Here is a 20160-nt window from a genome sequence, read left to right as displayed (position 1 = left end):
AGTGTGACGAAACAAATGTAGCGATCGTGCATCGCGTGTAGGGCCTTCTGTTCTCGACCTGTCTCTGCGCAGTATGCAGTTCTTTCGCACCTTTTTTCCCCCTCCCACCGGCGTCGGTTGAGAGCTTCGCTTGTCTCGTAAAGCGTGCTTCACCTCGGTGTTTTGATGCGTGTAAGAAAGCCAGCTGAACCCTTCCCTTTCTTTTTCTTTTTTTCTTTCTTTCCTATCAAGAGCTTCGTCAGAGGATATTGGTATAGTTTTTTAGCGCCTTTAAATTGTGAGTAACCAATACAGCGAAGGTGGTCTGAATTGCTTCAGAAAGAGCAATTAATAGCTGTCTTTCTGTTGCCAACAGCAAAATCTCACAAGATACAGTCCGTGCCGGGTCGAGGACAGCTCATTCATCTATTAGCGAGCGTAGTAACAGATCATTCCACCGGCTCCAAGTGCCTGCAGCTGTAAAACGGGCATAGAGCAGCAGAGACGAGCGTTTGTAGACCAAGAAAGAAAGCTGTGCACCCGTTTTTGTGTTTCACGAAATTAGTGTTCCTATAGACTGGAAGACGGTCACAGCGAGCCGCCTCACCATCAAGGTGGATGTGCGGTACAAACTTTAGCAGAAATTCTTGTCACTTTTTATTAGTGGCATAACTTCATAAATCAATACATTCTGCGCTAAGTCTGCGGGATGCGCTCAGTGCAGTCGCCTTTCACCGCTCCATAGTCTAAAAGCAGCTATTCATTCGCATAAAACACTATTTTAGCCTTGCGCAGATATAGCTTTGAGATCCGCTGTTATAATATTTTGTATACTAAACCTCGGCTATTATACACGTCTTTTGATAACGCATATTTGTTCACGCACTTGTGTGTTTCATTCACGAACATGAGATAACAATCAGGGCAGGGAATTTTAATGAGAAGTTCAAAACAAATCAGCATTCACTAAAACCGGGTAGAGCAAAAGTTGGGCATTTAAGTTCACCACGCTTTTTGTTGACTCGAACGTTATTTGTCTTGTGTGCATAGCCTAAATCCTGAACGTACTCTTTCTCTTTGCCGACTTTGCATGTCTCTACCCTTATGCATCAAAAAGTGATATATAGCAAGATGATGTATTAATGGTGCCTGAATTTGCGACTGTCAGAGGTGTGATCAGTTCAGTTGAGTGTAACATAACGCAGCATTTTCTTAGGTATATTAGCTCGCTACTGAGCTAATCGCAAAATTACTTTAAAGTTGCTCGAATATGTTTTATGTTCTTGCCACAAATTCTGTTTCCGTTCTGCAGTTTCACTTCTCAAGCTTAAAATGTGGTACTGTGCATGGATAGCAAGTACGCAGAAAGATGAAGCAGGCCGAATAATTTTAATGTTTCCTACTATAGTAACAGCAGTTGAACAACGGTAACTTCGTTGTCCAAGAATATATAGATAGTTAAAAATAAATGCGGCAGGCAGTGTTAGCTATGATCCTATGAAACACAAAGCGACGTAAAAAATGACAAAATTGTTGTGAACAGCAGTTATAAAGTAAACAGAGCCAGTCATCAGACAAGCTTTCTATCTATATATAATCGATTACCACACGAAAATTCTTGTTTCGTCTTCAAACGTTCGAATGCGTAGCGCATTTTTCTCACCACAGGAGCATCGACGAACATGACTACATGTATTCGCTGCGCTTATCCACAACGTCGTGGGTTGGTTGCAAATTGAAGCACCTCTTGCAACGACGTCTGGGCACAATACATATGCATCTGTAATTCATTGAAGGTAAACAAGGGATATTGTGACAGCGTTATCTTGAGACACGTTGGTCGCGGCACACGAGTGGGAGTGGGCTCGAACACGACAGTGCTCATTGCGTTCTAACAACCACGTGCACCTTTCGCAGCTAACCAATCGTCTCTGAATGTATGCGAGAGTGCTGATGGCAAAAGAACCGCTTTTGTTTTCGCGGGTGGTGCTATCGCAGTGAGTTTCCTGAGTAGCGGCTGGGTATAGAGCATATGTAATTAAAGGAAAGATTTCTGTAAGCATTCGTTGTGTTCAACGAAGGCTGTTTTGAGATTGAATTGCATTTAATTTATTTCAATTATATTTTGCTTAAGAGCCTAAAGGCATTACATAAGGGTCCCACTACCACCGAATTGAGGTAATCTGTATTGGTATTGCTTGTACCGCAACCACCGGTTATAACTGGATGCATTGTGCTGGCAAGAGTACCAGCACACTGCTAACACAAATATTTCGTTTTAATTCCTTGATACACTAATTATTTTCGGTTTCTTGTTTTTCTTTTTTTTCCTGGGATAGAGAGGCGCAGTGGGTCTAGGTCTAGGTTGTGCTTTGCAAGTCTGTGTGGCCGATGATACTCGTGGAACAAATCCAAGCGAAATGAATCTTGGAGATATACCGACCTCCCTGCCTGAAGCTTATGAGGCCGTTCCAGTTGTAGAGCCGTATACGGCAAAAAAAAAAAAAAAAAAAAAAAAAAAAAAAAAAAAACGGAAAGCCACTTTGCACATACAACAGAAATACATATCCAAGAAAGAACGAAATAAAAGCTCCAGTAAACCTAAGCAGCTAACACAAGAAAAAATAAATAAAATACCGGCATTAGTTAGGCTAGGCACCGCAGAATTACCGTTTCATAACCCTTTAAATCGGTAACGAAACAGAAAATTGGTTCTGCTCGCTTGACATACGACCCGGGTTCCTTCTTTCACTATAGAGCGGGGTGTGGGGCGGACGTCTATTGGCGCATACGTGGACGGAATTGTCAGGGCGAATAATGAGAATGTGCATCCGTGATCACTCTGCGAAAAGTATTACAAAAGGGCACGATTAAATGCGGAAGCGTAGGATTTGAGTACTCGTTATTTTGGCTTCCCTATAGTAAAGAGCAAAGAGTTAATAGGCGCGAACAATGCAATGCTTTTCGCTCAGCGCATTTCAAACAAAAGACGCACTTCATTCAAGCAGCACGAATGCTTCCTTCACCGTGAAAAAAAAAAAGCCCGTCTCATACCGAGTTTTGCGCAACGCGTTCGAAAGTCCTTAAAATAAGGGAAGCCGAGTTCGTTAAGTGATTTACTCTGGATTAGTTTTACCACAGAGGCACACATTTTAAGATGACCTAGCGCGATCGTGGCTTGATAAGGATTGTCGCTTGATACCCGCATGACAGTGAGGCGCAACCAGTAACGTCTTACATGGATGGGCACCGACTAGTGGCGTGATGCTTTGCACTATTCAGTTGTTCAGTTTCGCTTGTTTGTGTCGAATCGGTAGGAATAAAGTACGCTCTAAAATTAGCGGCGTCAAATTGTTTTTTTTTAATTTCTGAAACAGTTATGAGCTCCTCGAACAGCGCGCTTCACGTCTTCCACTGGGACCAATCGCATGGCTTTTTTGTTTATATACAGAAAGATAAGTAATGTTACTTACATAATCACATTTTTGATTTCTACATCGAGTAACATTAATATGTGTGCCTCCGTAGTAAAAGTAATTCAGACAAAATCGGCTAATTACCTCAGTCTCCCTAAATTTAAGGAATTTCGAACGCATTTCGTGTAAAAAGTTGGTACACCAAACTCGCAGAAGGAATGAGTGCGTTTCCGAGCCTCGAAAGAAGCTTAGAAGAAAATGTCGCAACGGAAGTTTAAAGACTGGACATGCAACTTTTCAATTGTGAGGTACGCTGCTCTTTCAGCCCTTACACGCACTATCATTATTCGCTTACAAGAGACAGGAAAAAAGGGGGTAACCTTGGAGCCTGCTGTAATATTCATGTAGCCTAACGCACGATCACTACGCCGCGTTTTACAAAAATAAAGACAAGCGCAAGTCTGACCGTATCACGGGGCGTGTACTGCATACCGGCTCCCTTCCCTTATTTTTATTCTCTGATCCTATTAGCCACACACGTTCCACGTGGACGGAAAAAAAGTCAGTCGGGGCGATCGTACACAACAACAACGACGTTATCACAGTGTACGTTTGTGCCCGAGAACGACTCGCTTTCTTTCCCATCTTTTAAATGCCTCTTGTTTTAAATAATTTTAACGATTTGCGGCCAGTTGCCGACCGTCCGTCTTTTTTACGAAACTGTCCGTCTCAAGCAGGCGCGCGCGATTTGCAGGCCCCGCTCCGAAGGAGGGAGGCGACGCTTTAAAATTCGACCCCGCTGACGACAGCTGGCGAGGCTGACGCGCAGAATAGAAGAGCCAGAAAAAGAGCAGCAAGAGAAGCGGGTCGCGAACTTGGTGGCCTCGAGGAGAAGTGTGCAGGCGAGAGTGGAAGAGGGAGGGCACGTCAATGACGCAGCGCGTTCCTCCGTGACGTGTTGTAGCTGTTCCAAGAGCAAAGACACGCATTCCTTCTGCGCAGTGGTCGACACTGCGCAGCGGGATGAGACGAAAGATTTTTAAAAATTAATAAATAAATGTAAAAAAAAAGGGGAGGAGTGGGGAAGAACGACTGTACGAGCAAGGCCATCAAAAAGCACTCCGTCGTTTCTAAAACGTTGAAGCCTCTTGGAGCCTATGGAAATAGCGTTAGCTTTTTCCATGCGGATGACAAAACATCCAGCTGCTTAATCCTTTGTTTGTTTGTTTGTTTGTTTGTTTGTTTGTTTGTTTGTTTGTTTGTTTGTTTGTTTGTTTGTTTGTTTGTCGAAGGATGTACATTTTCCCCCTCTTGGGAGGTTAGGCTTCAACGAAAATTACAGCAAAGCTACCATAGGGGTCAGTTGCTCGGTTTGTCACAACTGTACAAGGTGTTTGCGCGGCATGCATTGCTAAATCACGCAGACGAGACGAGCGAAAAATGATCTACAAAGCACGAGCGCGAACTCAACGATGCTTTATTAGTTCGCATTTATTGTATGCCCGTTGTGTTTTGTTCTTTAGCTCGAGCTCTTTGTACGCACTTCGTTTCTCGTTCGTTAGCTCGCGTCTATTGTATGCACACGTCGTATTTCGTTCGTCAGTTAGCTACTTGGTTAGTCCGTCGCGCTGGTGGTGGTGTTGCAACAAGCGCGGGTTGCCGGCAATTGTTCCGCCTGAGCATCTCATACATTTTTTTTTATAAAGGGTGTGTCATCAGACGTTTATCAACCTAGTGCCTAGAAGAAGAGCAATCGGCAGTCGTACAACTCTCCGCCTGATTACAGCGGGCCCTTCGGTAAGTTCGCGTTTATCGCATGTAGCGTCCTTCTTCTGCGTCAGTGTGTTTTAGTAACTTTTCCAGCGCAAATACATCTACAGCAAAGTTGAAGCGCGGTGATTTTGATATTTCGGTTATTTGGTTATTGTATGTCAATCTTGAATATTACATCGACCGAAATTTAGTTCATGCGTGTTTGCTGTAATTCGCAAGCGAGCGTAAAAATAAGTAAATATGTACGCCTTTCTCAGTTTAAGAAAGGTTTATCATCGACTCTCTCTTGGGCTATTTCCTCGTTATCTGATGACACAAGAGAGCTATTGATTGTATCCAAGACCACAGAGTCTATCCCTTCTACTTCGCTCCCAGCCACTTTTTTTTTTTGCATGTGAAATAGTTTTTTGCGTTACTGTGCACGTGGACGAATGCGTTGTATACATCACCTTGGCCACCTTCTTATTGTTCTCCCCCATTCGAGCACATAGCGACTGACAAGCCTATTCAATCACCGTCCTCTGAACGCCTTCGTAAATCCGAATAGCCGACAATAGCTTCATAGCTTCCACAGAATTGCATGGTTCCATAGAAAGACGTCACCATAGGCGCTAGTTTGTGAGACGCACTATAGCGTTAAACAAAAAGAAAAAGAAAACAAGAATAACATGAACGCCTTTTTTTTTCTCCCCTCTCCGCCGCACAGTGTGTTTGTTGCAAAGCGGCGTCATTTTTCTACTTTTACCGCTTTTTCCGACCGATTGAAAAGGCACAAATGCGGTGTTCCGATGGATGTAGCGCGTACGGAATATCCCACGTGGCACTGGACATGACAATCGCTCATATACAGGTTAGGTTTAACTTAGGTTAGGTTACACACGCCATCTGCCGACAAGAGCGTCATCACCCTCTCTCAGAGAGAGCTGGATAACCTTCTAAAGTTAAAATAAGATTGATGTCCAATATTGAAGACATTCGAGCGCAGAAAAAGTAAGAAAAAAGAGCGCGTCTGTTCCATTTTGATGCTACGCCAGGCTGTCTGCGGCGTTGACGAAATATGGCGATTTAAAGGGATGAAAGCGCTTGCGTACGGGCATCAACGAGCTACATCCGCTACATTTACGCACCCTTGTGGTCTACTTGCACGTGAGTCTGGGTATAGCTGCGCATGCGCAGAAGGAAACCTACCCGGTGCCGATTGCGGTAGCGGGTCGCGCATCACAAGGGTCTGACATTTAAAATTTTCGGGCGAAGAAACAACGCTTCTTTATATGACGAAGTAGACAACAAACGCAGCGCTAGCGTCTGTCGTCTCCTGTCGGCCCCTTGAAAAGCTCTGTTCCTTCGCCCAAGTACGCACCAACCAGGCCAAATTAGAACGCTTTTGACTTTGTTAAAACTTTATGCTGTGCTGAATTGTAGCGGGCTCTAATCGAATCGAAATGCAGTCTGCTCTCCTGTAGATGGTTCACAAAAACGAAAAATGGTCCTGATAGTTGCTTCAAGGTAAAATCCTAGCAGATGGCGAACCTTGTTGTCACATACCTTGAGAAGAACGGGTTTACTTTACTGCGAGCACTTGGCTCAACGCTTCCGATAGGGCTGATCGGTCGTGGGCCTATATGAGAAACGTGCTCACTTTTCTTTTTTGCCCTTGAATTTCTCTCTTTCTTTCTTTTTTTTTTTACAGAATACCAAATACTCCAGGTGGCAATATTGTCACTTGCATGGGAATGACGGTGCCCAGACAGAGCCAAAAACTGGTACTAAGCACTAAACACTTTCTTAGGTGAACTCCTCAAACCAAGACACAGTAAGATGGCGGAGACAGAAACAAGCGCTGTCGACAGTCAGCGAATCGAATGACGCCGCTATCATGCTGTCCTCTATTTATGTAGGGGCGCCATTGTACATTTTATGTAGGCTATACATTGAGATAACTGCGCTCGCTCGAGGACGTCCTATACAGTAATCGGTTCTCGCGCGTACTCTCTGATAAGGTGGGGTCGTCTTTCTACATGCGGCTACGACGCTCGAGCTGTACGGACGGCCTGGAATGTCGGGATAATCTCGCGCGACGACATAAATGTGACAATGTGTGTCACGTTTGACCCGACAAAACGTACGCGACAATGTGCAGTTTCCCGATAGCAGCGTGCGCAATCTCGTCGATTCTTCTAGCTTTCCTTGGATAGCGCGTTTAATTCTTTCATCAGCGCATTTACTCCGAAATTCAATATATTACCTTGAGAGAGAGAGAGAGAGAGATTGCTGAAAGCTATGCAGACACAATGGAATATACTCAGAATGTCCTAAAAACTTCTGTGAGGAATGCGCCGGGTTAATGTTTCTGCAGCACTCTCTCCCCGGACCAATGTTCAAGGGACACTATCCACTCAGTTCAGTGGGATGATCGCGGAAACGCATCATAGCTACATACTGCACCGAATTCTTGTGGAGAAGGCAAGGGTCGCTGAGTTTCAAGCGGAATTCGCTGGCGTATCTGCGGCGTCGCGACGCAATACGACTGCGAGAACCAGTCGCAGCTACACACACAGTCGGGAACACACGACTCTCGCATCACGAATCGCGTTGCGCAAACCTAGAAGGCTGGCCGTTTAGTTTCCGCCCGGCTTTGGCGCTCTGTTGTGACCGCTGCGCCTTCTCTCAACACAGCCTTCGTACCTCACGTAAAATTCAAATGAAAAACCGAAATATACGAAGCCTTGAAAGTGAGCTCGAACTTCGTTTTTGATTACTCACTCTCTCTCTTTTTTTTTTCTTCTACACTTGTTTCGTCTCTTGAGAAAATACGCCACAACATTAACTCGATTCTAAGCACATTTCGTTATGATCACATCTCCTCCCGCTTCGCAACGAAAGGGAGGAGGAGGAATGAACGTTTATTGTAAGAAACAGCGAGAAAGTGTCCTTTCTTCGCCCTAGGTGGGCGGCTCTCTTAGTCCAGAAAGCCGTTGGCTAATGCTGGGAGAAAGTAAAATAATTTCTTTCATTTAACGTTCAACAATGCTACGTAGAAAGGTATTTTGTTGCTGCTAGTTTTCTCGCGCTTGCGCTTAGCGCGCGCGCACGGCCATACAAATCTTCATAAAATATTTCATTCCACACACTCCAGGCATACCATAATCTCGCGAGAATACATATCTTTTGTGCGGGATCTCATGTGAAGATGCAATATTCCTGGACATGGGAGTTAACTACGTGAAAGATGGAATTTATATCTATGGGGGCGCATAGCACGAAAACGCAAATGGAGCTTAGTCCGCGTTCCTTTCGTAGGTTCGTGTGTTCCTCGTTTCTGGTGTTGGCAAGAAGAGAAAAATGAACATTTGCTTCTTGCTTTTATACGTGAGCTCCGCTCGCTCTGCGATGATTAGTGCCGTTTCAAATGGAAGGTGATCTACGCGGCGCGAGCGGGAGTCGCTCTGCCGGCGTGTTACGCCTCTCATTTCGCTGCCCATTTGGGCCCCCAATTTCGCGCATACTTTCTTAAATATTCTGCCTGCTCGAAAAATTCGTGTCTCCTTGGAACGCGAGAATTTGCTTTTCTCGCTCGACGCGTACTGTGAAACGTCTTGCGGCCGTAAAATGTTCATTGCGAGGCCCCAGCGTTGTACCTAATCTAACCTAGCCAACGCGCTTCGTTCGAAAAAGGTTGGTTAATTTCCTTCAATTACGTTCCTCTGTGCTTGGCAGTGGGTTTATATTGTTTGCCCCATGCCAAGAACTTATCTGACACTTTGGAAGTATACGTTTGCGATTCGTCGTACAAGCATACCGAATGTATACATCCCACGTGTGCTAACGCGCCCTCTCCGCTCCCCGGCCCTTTCTTTTTCTTTTTCTTACGCCATTTGCAATCAAGTTGTTGTGCTCGAATCCGACGAACGCTCAGCGACACCCCTGTTTGATATATATCTTAGTGCCGTCAAAATGACACCGCTAATGATGCCAGGCATGCACGTCGCTGTTTTCTTATTTGATAGCAGTGGCGTTCCGCTACGAAATGAGGCTCGTTCCTTGCCGCCGCAATTTCTACATGCACTTACACTTCCGCCGTCTACTATTTTTTCCCTCCCATTTCATCTTACGGAACGACGTGCGCGTTTTCTTTGCGTCGAGAAACCATGTGAACACCTGGTTTATTATGAACGTAGTACGTCAACTTCGTGCGGCGCAGTTTTTGTACATTCTGGAACGATGTATAAACGGAGGGCGCTCTGGTCGATCGAACCGCAGTAATATATGTTCCGTTCCGACTTTTCTTTCACTTAATATCGTGAAAAAGCGATACGGCAGGTTGTATAAAGCCAAAATACAAACTAAATGGATGTATGTTTCACATCTGGCACAAATGAGCTCCGCGGGGACACATTAATTGATCTCGACTAAAGCCAGGGCGATCTTCTTCATATCGGTCCCGGGTGTATCATTAAGCATCCGGACAGCCAACGATGTGGGTGCGTTAGTGCTGGTTTGTTTCGCACGCGCGCGTGGGGTCGCGTACTTTCGTAGTTCTATAATTTGCCTATATATATATATATATATATATATATATATATATATATATATATATGGCCGCGCATGATTTTCCCGAGTAGAACAATTCAGCTTCACGAAAGTAAGAGCTACATGGTCGGCTGATGAGCGGACAAACTCGCACAGCTGTACGCATTTGGAGAGCTTTATTCTCTGAAATAAAAACAAAACAGAGCAATGTAAAATGGAATGCCCTCGCTGTCCGCAAATTTCTATGATAACACGTCGCTTTTCTCTGTTCGTACGTTCACGAATCATAGCGGCGTTCACTTCACGTACGTGTTTTTCTCTATGTTGCTCTTCTTTTGCGCCATGTTTCTCGCAACGCAGAGGAAAACAGCTTCGTTTACAGAATGTGTATAATTTTGACATTTATTTTGGTTCACTGTCGCTCTATGAATCTGTTTTTTTATTACTGCATTGTGTACGCGGTGTTGCATTGTACAACTTGAGCTTGTTTTTTATAGAAATCATGTTTTGTTCTTTGTTTATAAACATTTTGTTTATAACAAAATTGGTTATAAACAATATTGTTTGTTTATAACAATTTGTTTGTCACGACGGTACCGGCTTCCCTCCTGCGACGTTATTTCGCGTTCCTAATTTTCTGAAGCAATCTGCAGCTTTCACTGCAGTACACGCGAGTCCATTCTTTGTCTGGCTGGCATTCGCTAAATAACGTGTTTATCGTTAAAAAAATACGAACACAAAAGCGCACAAACGTGACCAACGACACGGGTGGTCCACTTGTGTTGGTCATTTTAGCGGCAGACATGTCCTTCCTGCAGTGCTGCACAGATCTATTGAGACAGAGAATGCTGGTTTTGACAGCACTGCACGATTCTGTTGGGACAGTTTGCACGCGCAGCATAGCGGACTTCGATTCGGTTAATGACGCCACTCGGATGCCACGGAGGAGGGGAAGAAAGCAAATATGCACAATCGATTTTCCCGTCACCGTCAGGCGTGTATGGCGCATAGTTTTTTTCCACGTTGTCGACACTGTGTATTCAGGCGCAATCATCGCCTGTATTGGCTCTGGGCTCGCGTGTCGAAGCATTCGCGGCGTCGTCGAATGCCCGCAGCGAGACGTCACGCGGTGACAGGTGGTCGTTTTCGGCTGGTGTTTACCGGAGACCCGCGGCTTCGAGACGACGACGGGGCCCCGGACAGGAGCAGGTAGGCGTCGCTCATCGGGCGACGCCTACGACCGGCGCCGTCCGGCGTTGCCTAGCAACCGTGAGAGTGAAGAGAACAGGGCGTAGGAGGCGTAGGAGCCGAAATGGCCGAAGAAGGGTGGGCGGGTTGTTTGCCTCTCAATGGGTAAATGACCTGATAAGCATCGTGGCACGAACACGAGCGAGACACAACTTGGCCCACGTCTTGCGTTAACAGTAACATTAAAGAACAGTAAACGCCTGTCGGCACGTCGGTCGGTCGGTCGTGTAGGATAAATAAATAAACAAACAAAGAAAGAAATAAGCCATCATGCTACGCAGATTCGAAGAGCAAGGAGAGCATCCTTAGGCCCATTACGCGGGCTTCGTTCACGCCAGAGATGTCAGTCCCATGCATCTGCATAAGGTAGCATGTGAAGTCATCAGCGAGCATAGAGGAGAAGGAGAAGGAAAACTGCACTGAGCGAGGCCTTTTGCAAGTTCCGGATTCATGAAGGAGTTAGAAGACATGAGTAGCAGTGTTAGCAGAATTATTTTATAGAAAGGGTAAGAACTGACCCAGTGTATACAGATAACGCCCTTACAAAGCAGGGCACGGTGTGGCACAAAGGCTGAAGCATAATAAAGCATGAGGCATTCGTATAGCATAACATTTCTGGGACGTAGCTGTGTCCTATATACAGGGTGTCCCAGCTGATTTAGCCAGAATTTAAAAATATGCGAATGCCACGTAGCTGGACAGAACCAAGGTAATGTTGTTTGCACTCACTTGCAGATACTCAAATTATTTTTTTTTTCATTCCGCCTATTTAGATAATTCGTCTTAATTAATTATTCCATTTCTCAGATATTAAAATTAGATGAAAAGTGTCAATGAGAAAATTGTAGAGCGACATGAAAAACTCGCGATACAGCTTTCTGTTACTCAATACGTCCTACATAATATTGTTTTTCCGGGCGTGAAAGCAGCTCACAGATGCCCGCCAAATTTCCGCGCGACTGGCCGCTCGAGGCACTTTGCGTGCATTTGCGGGTTGCTTTCGGGCTCGGAAAAACACTTTTATGTAGCACGTATTGAGCAACAGAAAGCTGTATCGGGGATTTTTCATATTGCTCAATTTTCTCATTGACGCATTTAATCTAACTATAATGTTCGAGAACTTGGTTAATTAATTAAGACTAATTATCTAATTAGGCGGAACAAAACAATCTGAGTATGTCCAGGCGATGGCAAACAACATTTTCTTGGTTTTGTCCAGCTCGTACGAGGCATTTGTATATTTTTAATGCTGGGTCCAAGTTACGTGGGACATCCTCTATTATATAGAACACAGCTCTCTCTCTCTCTCTATATATATATATATATATATATATATATATATATATATATATATATATGTGCAGCCGAGCGAATGTTAAGCGCACGGGGAACGAAGACGACAACGGAATCGGAGGCTACCCGTCTTTGTGCTTTTGGCGTGGCATGGTTCCTTTGTCGTCTTCGTTTAAGTACCACTCCGGGCTCCTGCACTTTGTCTTCTTCATTTATTATTATGTATTGCGGAGGACGCTGTCGCAATAAATCAACGCCGGAACTCGACACACGAAATGCTCAGTTGGCAGGGAATGGACTCCCTTAACGGTGCGCATTTTCCAACGAAGATGGCCTGAGCAGGCTACGGACAAAAAAGCGAGAAAGTTCTTCTTGATGAACGCCCGACGAAAAGAAAGAAACGGAACAGCGAGGAAAGCTTTGTTCATTCACGGTTACTGGCGAATTCTTTCGCAATTTGTCATATTAGTTGTACTGCTTCTCTTTTTTTTTTTTTGCGGCTGTCTTTTGTTGAAATTGAGCTTCGTTTGATTTGATTTCGTCCTCGTTTGGACAGACAAGAAAACTTGTTCGTTCAGTTACTGTCCGCCTCCGGACATGGCTTATTTTCGCGACATCACAGAACTGGGAATTCGTATCTTGATTGTCGTACGATTGACTCCCACGGTTTACTGGGACATCGTTTTTTCTTTTTTTGCGTCTGGCAAAAAGGTAAAGTCCTGACTAACGTAAGTTGTTCGCAAGCTCATGCTGCTTTCATGTTTCATTCACTACATTGTCAAAATATAGGAGAAAGAGAGGAGGGTACACTATATACTACCGCGAAAGCAAATAAACTGCAGCATTTCTCGCTCTTGTCAAGCCAGAGTAAATGTTCCAGCCGTTCTATTCATGGCAAGGGAAAAGAAAAGAGATATAGTACTACCGCGTTTGTCATCTTGATAAATAGGTATGCACCCACTCTACGAGACGATGAAATGCAACCACCGTATACGCAGCTTTTCCGTGCGACGCGAAATGGACCAACGAGATGAGAGAAAGTAAGCAAGTAGGCAAGCAAGAAGAGCCAGAAATGTTTCTCCGGTAGCCAGAATCCTCCTTGACTTATACTGAAACGACTAGCACTAGCTATTGTTTATGTCACCGTTTATCCTCTCATCTGTCGAGGTGCTGGTTTAGCTACAGTCACATATTTTCATTCCACGATCGCAATGTAGTCCAAGAAGATAATTTTTATGCTCGTTTTCCGGCCCCCAATGCTTGCTCTTCCGCTGCTCCAACCCTTCTTCGTTCGACTTACCATAGTGCAGTTGAACGAAAGCTTCACGGCTGTACTGAGCACAGTTTGGACCATTTTATTCGGAGCTTCGAGTGCACATCTACTGCAAACGTGTTCGTAGTACCCGAGTCATTTGATAAAACGTTATCAAATGACTTTGGTGGTGCTGTTTGTTTCGGGGCTCGTGCGCGATAGCTTTGAAGCTACATGTACTGCATGTACGATGAATGGCATGCGCGAGGACGAGTCGAGGCAATGGACAGCGCATGTCCCGTTGTCATTTGATCTGTCTTCGTCTTCGTGGTGCTGTTGATTGTGTATTTGCTGCACAACCCATAGCGTTCGGATCAACCTGCAAACAATAGGAAGGTTGTACAGACGCGTGGTACGAGTAATTTAACGAGGAATTTAAGTGCGCTGAAAAAAGAAAAAAACATGGCGAGCTGTTCTTGCGCAGACACTGACTCACAAGCACCTAAGGCGACGACGACGCGACGACAACGCTTCGTTGCCAAAAACTGTGAAATCTGTGAAATCTGTGAAATCCGTGAAATCGGTGAAAACGTTTACTCTGCCCATGAGAAAGATAAGAAGCGCGTTACAATATACCCACTGCAGCCGCTACGTTCAAACAAAGTTTACCTTAAGCAGTGAAACAAAGGCTTAGTAAATATCAACGCACACTTACAGACACAGAAGCGCCGGCTTTGACCTTGTCTCTCTAGGAATGCATAACTCACGTCCGGCCGTCACATTGCTGCTCCAGCTTCGTTTATCCCAGGGAACTAGTTCCTCTCTGTGCCGATCGCGACGAGCTGTCGCCTTCGCGTCTGGACCTCATATGACAACATTCGCGATTGTATCCATTTCCCTCGGGAAACCGTCCTCTGGTATAGGCCGTTCCAAGACAGGCCCTGCTGCCATCGTGTCTGAAATATGGGCTCACCCACCAAGTTGGAGCTCTGCTGACAACTTGATTCATTTATCATCCACTTGTCACTCGAATACAATGTTGCAACTTCTGCTGAATTTCTCGCCATCTTCGTCTTTATTTGTTCTTCGCCTGCTCAACTTATCTTCGAGTAACACAATCACAGCGCATGAGACGGGAACAATATAGACACACACGGCGCTGTTTTTTCCAACAAGAAAAAATAGAAGCTCATCGCCGTGTGCGTCTTTCTATCTCGCCCTCGTCTATTACGCCATGCTTGTGTTACGATGAATTAGCAACACGCTCAACCCTCTACCCTTGTTAGCTTCCAGGTCATCATACAATTATGTTATTACCATTATTTCTTTTTTCAGCTTTAAACGTAGAAAAACATGAAGGCAGATCTCTTTAGGAACCGTAATACATGAATACGTGATGCACTATTCAGGTTAAACTAATGATGAGTTTAAATAAAGACAATGTAGACAAACATTCCAACACGCACCAAACACACAAACCTAAGTCATAAGCACACGAATAGAGCCACTATACGGGCATTAACACCATCACTATATAGTCCAGTATACGTGGGACAGTTGTCGACTACATAGGAGTCTCTTTCATGCGTATATATACATACAGCATCCCTCTATGCACAGAAACCTGACCGCGAGGGACAACACGGACGCTGTCTCAATACGTTGGAAGAAGAGCGAGAGAGAGAGATTGTGTCATTGTATCCTCAAGTTGGTGCACAAAGACACTTGTTCTTTATCGCCCAAGTACGAGTGGACGACCGGTTATTGTGTACGCATACACATGTGCTTGTGTATGTGTGCGCGTATGCGTGTGTGCGCGTATGCGTGTGTGCACGCGTGTTATTTCGGTGGCATTTACAGCGAAGCTCCGCTTTCGTGCGACAGAGGCTGGCGTGCGGCGGCGGGCTCGGAATCAATAAGCAACGCGACTTGAGTCGGGGTCCGGAATTCTTGCAATGAAGAGTAATTATCAATGATTAGAAAATGAAGTTACCTTGCGTACTACTCACACGAATGGACAGCGCCTTCTCTGCGCGGGTTTAGAGCGCAGCTCGCCCGTTCCTGGGTTCAGAGTCTGCGTCGGCGTAACCGCGCGAACGCGTGCGTGCCACTGCTCACGCGTTTGTCGTCGTATTCTTCCACAGCTGGCTCTGATGCCGCTAATCATGCCAGCGTTCCCATATAGTGCCCCTCCCTCTGTGACCTGGCCCACTGCCAGTCGGTGTGGTGATTTCTTCCTCAAATTCTTTGCCTCAATATATCGCGAAATGAAAATACGCATAAAGCTGCGCATTTCGCCTTAGAGAGTATCGTAATCGTAGGAAATTTTTTTTCTTTAGCCAGTTATGCGTATTTCTTTTTTCTCGCGTCTTGTTTCACCAGCTCCCCCTTGGAGGTCAGCTAGGAGTTTGTACAGCTGCAGTGGTAAAGAGCAGCCAGAAACGCAGAGGCAGCCTGCGTGCGACCCCCAAAACGACCGTATGACCCGGGCGCCGGTGAGAACTGACAGTAAACAGACTCCCACTGTACTACCGAAGCGCGTGAGAACTCACTTATACAGCTTGGCTGTCTTTGATACATCGGCACCCATCTGCGAAATATTTTTTGTTGCTCGATCACGTGTTCACAGAAGCTATCTCATCTTCTAATATTTTCACTTTCCGCTGTGTAAGTAGCCAAACGGATGCTCATCCGGTTTCTTTTCTTGAGGAATCCACGCTACCTCTCGTGTCCAGCTTATATATTTACCGCCTTCTCACCTGTGCCATATATATAGTGCGTTTGCTTTGCGTTGTCGAAGTATTCTTTTTCGAACCTTGGTTACTTTATCCGTGAATTCGACCATACTTTCGGCGCTATACTATTGGTGGCTGGTGTTCACGTACATTTATCAAAATTCTTCGTCCCATTACATCAATCGACTAACCGTGAGACGGTTAATTCCCAGATAATCAAAAAGTAACAGTACTTACGCAGATATATGAACGAGATGCCTAAGGTTACACAAAATGTTCGAAGGCTTTTCCTTTGTATCGGGGAGGCAACAACTGTCCTCTTGTAGCAAAGAGAAATGCTAGCATCGTTGCATTTCCTTCTCGCACTTAGCGACTTATACTTACCCTCTGCCTACATCCCAGTCTTCTCTTACTTGTCTCTACCTCGTGAATAATAACCTTCGCTTAGCCACTTTTAAATCCTAAATTATTCCTGGGTCTCGTATGTCTCACATATAAATGGGGGCTAACGGGGGCTTGGAAACATGGCTGAAACGTCAGCTGAGGCTTCTCAATCTTAAGGACGGGAGTATTTATTCGAATAGAAATCTTCGGCATGTATAGTTAATCCCACAGCGCGAATGCAGATTATAGGAGATAAACAAGGTTGCTTTCCTCCGTGCGGCGAGGAGCCCACCGCAGCCTGTCGGCGCTCGGTGTATACGTTCAACGTTGCGGCTCCTGTTCAGCGCGTTGTTTCGATGCGGCTCATTTGCACCCGGACCGCCCGTCTCAGACCGCCGTGTATCGACCTACGCTAGCACGCACACAATTTCATCTCCCCCCTTTCTCTGTTTCCTTCTCGAAATTGATGGATGCGGACCGTGCACGATGGGCGCCGAAAACGGAGTAGTCGAAGGAGGAAAACGGATGCGTTCATCCCGCGCTTCTCGAGGGAATACAGATGCCCGAGCCCGGCATCGCCATTGAGTAAGGCAGACAGTTATGGCATGCTCGGAGTCAAGGGGAAAAAAAGATACAACGGCCAAAAAACCAAGTTAAGCTCTGCCTTTCCCGTATTTGCTTTCGTTCTTCGTTGTTTTGTTTTGTTTATTCTCCCCCCCCCCCCCCCCCTTCGGCGGTAGCGGATGCCTGAATCTCGCTAAATCTTGCGCGTCGGCCGGATGTGGCAATACACGCGCCGCAGCGATACTGAAAGCAAGAAATAAACGAGAGAGAGGACGCTGACCTCCTGTGCATCAGGCTCGCTATTCTTTAAGGAAGGTCGTGCTAACGGAAATGTGCGGACAGAACACGTTATTCCCAAGGGCCGAGCGAAATTAGAGAGAACATACAGTAATGATAAATACGTAGTCGCTTACGTTTCATCACGCATTGTGTCACCATTTCCATCAAGACGAAGGACAATATATTTGCCGGGAAAATGGGGTATGATACATTTTAAATAAAGAAGCAATTAATCGTGAGCGGTCTGTTTGTCGGACGTTGTAACTACTTGAATGACAAAACTTGTGCTTTCTTATTGCACACAGTACACTAATAGGACGATCATGCGCACAACTACAAGACAAATTATGCGCATAGCGAAGACAAAAGCCACGTGCTGTTGCTATAGTATACAGAAGAGAAATGACAGAGCACCGACAAAGCTGGAGCACCCTTTGTTTGTTTGTTTGTCTGTCTGTGTGTTTGTTTGTTTGTTTGTTTGTTTGTTTGTTTGTTTGTTTGTCATAGAAACTTTTACAGTGGCATTTAAGTGTGCCATGTTCACATAATAGGTTACAAATTCTAGCCGTGGAGTTCGCAAGGCGAATCTATTTGGAACGAATTCTCAGGGTGACACCAGTTTAGAGATATTAATTCCCAAACTTTGCGGAGAAATGCATTGGCGTTCCAGTTACTTTCTTAACAAAACGTCGATTTATCCATTGAAGAACAAAAGTCTCGGGAACGCCAATGCATTTCTCCGCAAAGTTCGGGAATTAATATCTCTAAACTAGTGTCACCCTGAGAAATCGTTTCAAATGGATCCGCCTTGCGAACTCCACGGCTAGAATTTGTAAATTGCAATATGGGTCATAAGGTAATTAGTGAAAAGCTAATTAGTGAATTTTTGTTAGTCAATTATGCATTTCAATTTTTTGTGCAAGCTGTGTCCACCGCTTCGAGTAGACCACACCTCATGAACAAGAGTTGTGCTATCTGCCACAGGCAACCTTTAAGAATTTTTGAAAGTGTTCGCTGAAACACCCTGTATACGTGTGACGGACGCGCAAGTGCTGAAAACTTTTGTATTTGTACAGTTGTGTCGTGTCGGGAGTTCTCTGCATGAGTGAGTTAGGCGCTGCCGTGTTCATCAACGTGAGAATATTATGATCGATTGACCATGGCAGTCTCGCTGATATAGAAGATGCGTCTTAGCGAAGCGATAAAATATTGTGTAAAACGCGCCCTATAAAGCAAGTCTTGAAAGTTGTGCGTACAACTTGAAGCAGCGCGAAGACGTGGACAAGATCCGAAAAAAAACACAGCAGGACTACGCTTGTGGGTAGTTGCAGATATATTATATTATATTATATTATATTATATTATATTATATTATATTATATTATATTATATTATATTATATTATAATATATTATATTATATTATATTATATTATATTATATTATATTATATTATATTATATTATATTATATTATACCGGGTGTTCAAAATTAACCTTTATGGTTTTCTTAAAATTAGGCACGGGGAGGCACGGGGAGGCACGGGAAGACCACCTGTGCAAGTAATCTATGTGGCCAGGGGGACACAAAGTCTGATGATAATTATCGTTGTCAGCAGCCTAATTAATTAAAATTGAATAATTTAGTTTTTGTTGACTGCAGTGAGTGGGTATGTGTGTGTTGAAAAGTTAGAGGCAGTCGTGTTTCTACAGAGTATCAGTTGGAAGAATTCTCCTAGCGTGCCTGGCTCCGAGATATCCGACTCCAAGTTTTAATTGTCGCTCGCATGATTACGCATGCAAGAGACTGAGGATTGGCGTAAAGCTCCTTCCTGATGTGATGCGGCTGCTGCGTGCGGCCTTTAGTCTGACGACGGGGCGGAGGCATAGGCAAATATGTTAACTGTCTCCCTTTTCCTCTCGGCTGGCGAAATAAAAAATGGAGGAACCCGGAACCGCTGTCGTAACACGCGACCGCACAGCCTGTAACGATGGCGGCAGCTGCCATGCCGAGATAAAGGCGCGTGTGGAGAAGCCGGAGGGCAGTGCGCGTGCGTAATGGTGATTAAACGGGCGGGCATGGTCCTTGCCTGGGCTACGCAAATAAAGCGACTTCTGATTTCCAAGTATTGTAAGTTGTATTGAAATCAAAAGCAGCAACTGCACGGCACACCGCACCGCCATATCTTGATTTCGCTAGCCGAGAGGGGAAGGGGAGAGTTATCATATTTGCCTATGCCTCCGCCCCGTTTTCAGACTAAACGCCACACGCAACAGCCGCGTCAAATCATGCTTTGCACCGATCCTAACTATCTTGCATGCGTAATCATGCGAATGACAATTAAAATTTGGAGTCGGATATCTCGGAGCACTGACACGCTGGAATTCTTCCAACTGATACTGTGTAGAAACACGACTGCCTTTAACTTTTCAATACAGACATACCCACTTACTGCAGTCAACAAAAGTTAATTATTAAATTTTAGTTAATTCGTCTGCTGACAGTGATAATTACCATGTCATTTTATGTCCCCCTGGCCACATAACTTATTTGCACAGGTGGTCTTCGCGTGCCTCCCAGTGCCTAATTTTAAGAAAACCATAAAGCTTAATTTTGAACTCCCTATATTATAATATATTATATTATCTCTGCAATTATACGTTATGACCGTGGTAACGGTCATAACGAATTCTGATGTTGGAGGAAGG

At 44.8% G+C, this 20160-nt stretch overlaps 1 protein-coding gene across 4 annotated transcripts in view; it reads left to right on the top strand.

The window, feature by feature from the left end:
• Positions 1-20160, top strand: part of LOC126521352 (popeye domain-containing protein 1-like) — a 50853-nt gene that overhangs the window by 349 nt on the left and 30344 nt on the right. The gene's annotated exons all lie outside the window — the stretch shown is intronic.

This window comes from Dermacentor andersoni, chromosome 6, assembly GCF_023375885.2.
Source record: "Dermacentor andersoni chromosome 6, qqDerAnde1_hic_scaffold, whole genome shotgun sequence".
Lineage (NCBI taxonomy): Eukaryota > Metazoa > Arthropoda > Arachnida > Ixodida > Ixodidae > Dermacentor > Dermacentor andersoni.
Note: the sequence above shows the minus strand (reverse complement) of the source record. Positions and strands in the feature narration are given on the sequence as shown.